This window comes from Pinus tabuliformis, chromosome 7, assembly GCF_031772625.1.
Source record: "Pinus tabuliformis cultivar Carrire ecotype Pingquan chromosome 7, CPIR1, whole genome shotgun sequence".
NCBI classification, from domain to species: domain Eukaryota; kingdom Viridiplantae; phylum Streptophyta; class Pinopsida; order Pinales; family Pinaceae; genus Pinus; species Pinus tabuliformis.
In genome coordinates, this window is record NC_142293.1 from 622,404,002 (window position 1) to 622,410,001 (window position 6,000).

Consider the following 6,000-nt stretch of genomic DNA (forward strand, 5'->3'; position numbering starts at 1 on the left):
CTTTCAAAACATATAATGCTTGCATAGATTAAGATCTAGAGATTTCAAATTTGGAAGTAGTTTGTGCTTCATAAGTACTTGTAGTCCTCCCTGGCTCATATGGCCTGGTAACTAATTCAATAAATGAGGGGATTCAGTTGTATCTTCACATATTTTCATCGCTTCATTAATCTAGCTACTTCCATCTAGCTTATAAATATTTCATGTCTTAGTACCCTTAATGACAACCAAAGTTCCCTTGGACACTTTTAGTGCTCCATCGTGAGCTATAAACTTATGACTTCTAGAATTCAAAGCTCCCAAAGAAACTAAATTCTTCTTTAATTCAATCACATCTATAACATTTGTTAATGTTATTATAATACCATCAAAATTTTTAATTTTGGCTCTTCTCATCCAAACAATTACAAGAAATGTTATTTCTTGCCAGAACAATTGAACCATCATATTTTCATATGAATAAAACGAATTTACATGTAGACACATGATGAGAAGTGGCTGAATCTAACAACCAGTCTTTATAGTGTTGAGAAACATTACTATTAGACAAAACCTAATCAATCCTACTTAAGTTTGATTCAAATGGATTTTCTTCCTTTCGATGTCATCCTTGGAATAGTGTCTCTTCTAACAATCCCTCTTGATATGTCCATTGTTGTTACAATACCATCATTTGAGTTTACATTATTTTCCTTCAGAATTTGATCTCGATGTACCACTCAGATTTTCTCATTTTTCCTTAGGCTGACCTATAGTAGCCTTTGCTTCTAGTACAAAGGTTTCAGTACTTGATGTATTCCTCATCTCTTTAAACAACAATACTCCAATAACATAATCAAATTCAAGAGCTTCAATTATACTAATTAATTGAAGTTACAAAATGGTCCTGTGATTCAGAAAATGAAAGAAATGCTGTAATTTCCTTATCTTCACCATCGATTTTAACATCCATACTATTCTATTTACAAATAAGAGTATTAGTCACATTCAAGTGATCTACACTTTCTACCTACTTTCATTTCTAGACTATATAGCTTCCTCTTCAACTATATATGATTCACAAAAGACTTTTTCATATAAAATCCCTCCAACTTGGTCCATAAGCCTACTGCTATTACTTCTCTAATGATGTTTAACAAGACATCACTAGCTAGACATACTGAAGTGTACTAAGGGCTCTAGCATCTAGACCCTTCCACTCTTCATCGATCATCATTTCTTATTTATTCCCATTGCCCCTTAATGCCTTCTACAATCCTTGTTATACTAATAAATCTCGTATTTTTAATTTCCATAATTACAAATTATCTTTTCCATTAAATTTCTCAACTTCAAATTTAGTATTCATCACCTTTGCCATTATTCTCTATACACATGATCTCCTTCCCTTTTTTAAGTTTTAATTATACAAAATAAATACATTCACAACCCTTATTTTTCAGTCTAAAAACCCTATTTAAGTTAGATTTTAGGCTTCTGTGGAAGTTTTTGCAGTGGTATGATCCGGATTATCCACAGTTTTGTCTTCATTCTGTCAACGTTTCAAACCCCAAAGAGGGTCCAACATCAGGACTAATAGAATATGAATGAAAGCTTATTGAGAGAAGAGTCAAATGACCTGGGAATAAATAAACGTAGATCCCTAATTTTTTAAGAAGTCGACACTCATATGTATGATTTCTTATTTATTTTATTTTAATTTATTATTATTTTACTCAAAGATTAATTTATTAGTTTATAATTTAATTTATTAGTTTATAGTTTGATTAATTAGCTTAATCTGATTCATAATTTTTATTTATTTATTTATTGTTATTTACCATATTTATTATTTAGCCCTAGTTTTCTAATTAATCAATTAATTAATTTATTTATTTATTTATATTTCATAATCTTTAAATTATTTGTTTCATTAATAATTATTTTAGTTTAATTAATTGACTAATTATTTTATATTAAATTTTTATTAGAATCTAATTAATTAATTAAAATGGATGTAATTAAATTAAATTAAATTAATTAGATTAAATTAATAAGCTTTGATTTAATTAATTTAATAATTATAATTTTTATTTTAAAATTAATCAAGTAATCATTTTATAATTCGTTCAATTGCTTTTATCTATTCAATTGATTAATTAATTTAAATTTAATTGAATAAGTAATTCTAATTCTTCCTATTGTTTTTTATTTTATTTTTATTATTATTTAATTAATCAATTAAATTTTTTTTATTTAATTAATCAATTTAAAAAAAAAATTGACTTAATTAATTAATTTTTTCTTTTTTTCTTTTTTTTATCATTTTTCAAGATTTAACCTATTAAGCTATAATTGTCCAACTAATTAATAAATTAATTAATTTTTATTTTATTTTATTTAATTCCTATTTTATTTAATTAAAATATTTTTTTTAATTAAATATTTTTTTTATTAATTAATTAATTATAATTAATTTTGATTTATTTTATTTTATTATTATTTTTTATTTATTCTATATTAATTTTATAATTGTTATTAATCATTTGTCCAACTAATTAATAAATTAATTTTTATTTATTTAATTTCTAGTTTTATTTATTTAATTAATTTTTTTAATTAAAATCAATTAATTAATTAAAATGAAAACCCTGATACTATGCTTCCAAAGGACTGGAGGGGTTTATTTGTCTGATCAGGGGAAGCCAATTTCCACTAATTTCACTCCCATTGTCCCTGTTGAGGTTCTGAGGAAATTTCATAATTTCAACGGCCTCTCTGATTTTTCTTTTATGATAATTCTCCTCTCTTGCAATTATTTTAGCGTCCTCTAAACACATATGATGCTTTGTTTTGGATGAGTGGTCTGCAAGGGCTGATGTACGGGATCTCTCATTCTTTATATCAGTCGCGTGCTCTTTTAGTCTTATTTTCAGAGATCGACCGGTTTCCCCAATATAACTCTTGCCACAACAGCAGTCAATCTTGTACACACCCTTGAGTTGTTGACGATCAATGTTATCTTTTACTGACCTCATCATTTGTCTTATAGTTCCACATGTTGTAAATTGAGTGTTTATGTTATTCTTCCTTAAAAATTTTGCAATCTTATCTGTAACCCCTTGGATGAATGGAAGGTAAACCTTTCCATAACTTTCTTTCTTGTCTTTAGGAGGATGCCTGGAGAGAACCTTATCCTGAGCTCTTCTTATAGATTTCTTGATACTCCACTCTCTGTATCCAAGGTTTTTGAAGACAGAGGTTAAGTGTTCAATCTCTTCTTTTAGGTGATAAGGGTCAGAAATCCTGAAAGCCCTAACAGCTAGAGTGTTTAAGACGCTAGATTTTTGGGAAGGATGATGGTAAGAGTCAGCATGAAGATAGCTATCAGTATTGGTCTTCTTCCTATAGACCTGGTGTCCCAAAGTACCATCCTCCTTTCTACTGATCAGAACATCAAGAAAGGGGATCTTACCGTTCTCTTCAAGCTCCATAGTAAATTTGATTTCGGAAGATATAGAGTTAAGATGATTGAAGAACTTCTCTAGTTCCGCCTTACCATAAGACCAATTCAGGTTAGTGTTGTCAACAAATCTTTTCCACCATGCTGGCTTCAGAGGGTATGTGTCCAGGGCTTTCCTTTCAACATACTCCATGTATAAGTTGGCGAAAATGGGTGAGAGTGGGGAACCCATGGTGACTCCAGATATTTGTTCATAATAATGATCTTGAAAACTGAAAAAAGTGGACCACAAACAAATTTCTGAAAGCTTTGCTGTTTCAGGATCGGTGGCCATCTTTATAACATAAACCGCTTCATCCAGAGGAATCTTTGTAAACAAAGAAACCACATCAAAACTAACTAGAATATCATCTTTATCCACCCTTTTACTCTTGATAAGCTTTACAAAATCATTTGAGTCTTTTATAAAAGAGTCTGTGTTACAAACCAGAGGTTTTAGGATCTTAGCTACATACTTCGCCAATTCATAGGTGGGGGAACCAATGGTGTTAACAATTGGTCTAAGTATGTAGCTAAGATCCTAAAACCTCTGGTTGGTAACACAGACTCTTTTATAAAAGACTCAAATGATTTTTTAAAGCTTATCAAGAATAAAAGGGTGGATAAAGATGATATTCTAGTTAGTTTTGATGTGGTTTCTTTGTTTACAAAGATTCCTCTGGATTAAGCGGTTTATGTTATAAAGATGGCCAACGATCCTGAAACAGCAAAGCTTGAAAAATTTGTCTGCGGTCCACTTTTTTCAGTTTTCAAGATCACTATTATGAACAAATATCTGGAGTCGCCATGGGTTCCCCACTCTCACCCATTGTCGCCAACTTATACAGGAAGTACTTTGAAAGAAAAGACCTGGACTCATACCCTCTGAAGCCAACATGGTGGAAAAGATTTGTTGACGACACTAACCTGAATTGATCTTATGGTAAGGCGGAACTGGAGAAGTTCTTCAATCATCTTAACTCTATATCTTCCAAAATCAAATTTACTATGCAACTTGAAGAGAACGATAAGATACCCTTTCTTGATGTTCTGATCAGTAGAAAGGAGGATGGTACTTTGGGACACCAGGTCTATAGGAAGAAGACCCATACTGATAGCTATCTTCATGCTGACTCTTACCATCATCCTTCCCAAAAATCTGGCGTCTTAAACACTCTAGCTGTTAGGGCTTTCAGGATTTCTGACCTTGATCACCTAAAAGAAGAGGTTGAACACTTAACCTCTGTCTTCAAAAACCTTGGATACAGAGAGTGGAGTATCAAGAAAGCTATAAGAAGAGCTTAGGATAAGGTTCTCTCCAAGCATCCTCCTAAAGACAAGAAAGAAAGTTATGGAAAGGTTTACCTTCCATTCATCCAAGGGGTTACAGATAAGATTGCAAAAATTTTAAGGAAGAATAACATAAACACTCAATTTACAACATGTGGAATTATAAGACAAATGATGAGGTCAGTAAAAGATAACATTGATAGTCAACAACTCAAGGGTGTGTACAAGATTGACTGCTCTTGTGGCAAGAGTTATATTGGGGAAACGAGTCGATCTCTGAAAATAAGACTAAAAGAGCACGCGGCTGATATAAAGAATGAGAGATCCCGTACATCAGCCCTTGCAGAACACTCGTCCAAAACAAAGCATCATATGTGTTTAGAGGACGCTAAAATAATTGCAAGAGAGGAGAATTATCATAAAAGAAAAATCAGAGAGGCCATTGAAATTATGAAATTTCCTCAGAACCTCAACAGGGACAATGGGAGTGAAATTAGTGGAAATTGGCTTCCCCTGATAAGACAAGTAAACCCCTCCAGTCCTTTGGAAGCATAGTATCAGGGTTTTCATTTTAATTAATTAATTGATTTTAATTAAAAAAATTTAATTAAATAAATAAAAATAGAATTAAAATTAATTAAAATTAATTTATTAACTAGTTGGACAAATGATTAATAACAATTATAAAATTAATATAAAATAAATAAAAAACAATAATAAAATAAAATAAATCAAAATTAATTAATTAATAATTTTTTTTATTTTAATTCAAAAAAAAATATTTTAATTAAATAAAATAGGAATTAAATAAAATAAAATAAAAATTAATTAATTTATTAATTAGTTGGACAATTATAGCTTAATAGGTTAAATCTTGAAAAATGATAAAAAAAAATTAATTAATTAATTAAATCAATGATTTTTTTAATTGATTAATTAAATAATAATAAAAGTAAAATAAAAAAACAATAGGAAGAATTAGAATTAATTATTCAATTAAATTTAAATTAATTAATCAATTGAATAGATAAAAGCAATTGAAAGAATTATAAAATGATTACTTGATTAATTTTAAAATAAAAATTAGAATTATTAAATTAATTAAATCAAAGCTTATTTTTTTTTTCTCATTAAAGCTCTACTATTCTATTAAAATATGTACAATAAAACATTACATTCAGGATGACATGTAGCCCAGGGCTAACTGTGGCAGCTCACAACCCAGAATA